We start from the raw sequence: 506 nt of genomic DNA, 5'->3' as shown, positions 1-506 counted from the left end.
ATGGAGCACAGTATAATAAAATCCCAGTGTGGGCAGGATGGAGCACAGTATAATAAAATCCCAGTGTGGGCAGGATGGAGCACAGTATAATAAAAATGCAGCACAAATAATAAAAACAAGAAACAGATATCAGGTTCAAGCTGAAGATCAGAAAAGCAAAGTGGCCAGTGGGCTCTTACCCTACCTCAGGCCGAAATGTGTGACCCTTCCTCCACGGATCCCCAGACTGAGTCTATCTCTGAGACCTGTCTCCTCCTGTCTTAGTTCCTCTCTAGTGCTGGAATTAAAGGTGTGTACCATTGCCCAGTCTCTACAGCTGACTAGTGTGGCTGTGTTGCACTCTGATCTTCAGGCAAGCTTTATTTATTAAAACACAATATTCCACTAAAGAGCCCCAACTAGAATCCCCAGTGAGGGGCTGGGAGCACACTTTAGGAAACCTCCCTGCTGCCACACCCACAGACTGCAGGATAGGGTACTGCCCCTCACTCCTGCTGGATCTGCTG

The sequence above is a fragment of the Microtus ochrogaster genome, linkage group LG1 (genome assembly GCF_000317375.1).
Source record: "Microtus ochrogaster isolate Prairie Vole_2 linkage group LG1, MicOch1.0, whole genome shotgun sequence".
Lineage (NCBI taxonomy): Eukaryota > Metazoa > Chordata > Mammalia > Rodentia > Cricetidae > Microtus > Microtus ochrogaster.
Note: the sequence above shows the minus strand (reverse complement) of the source record.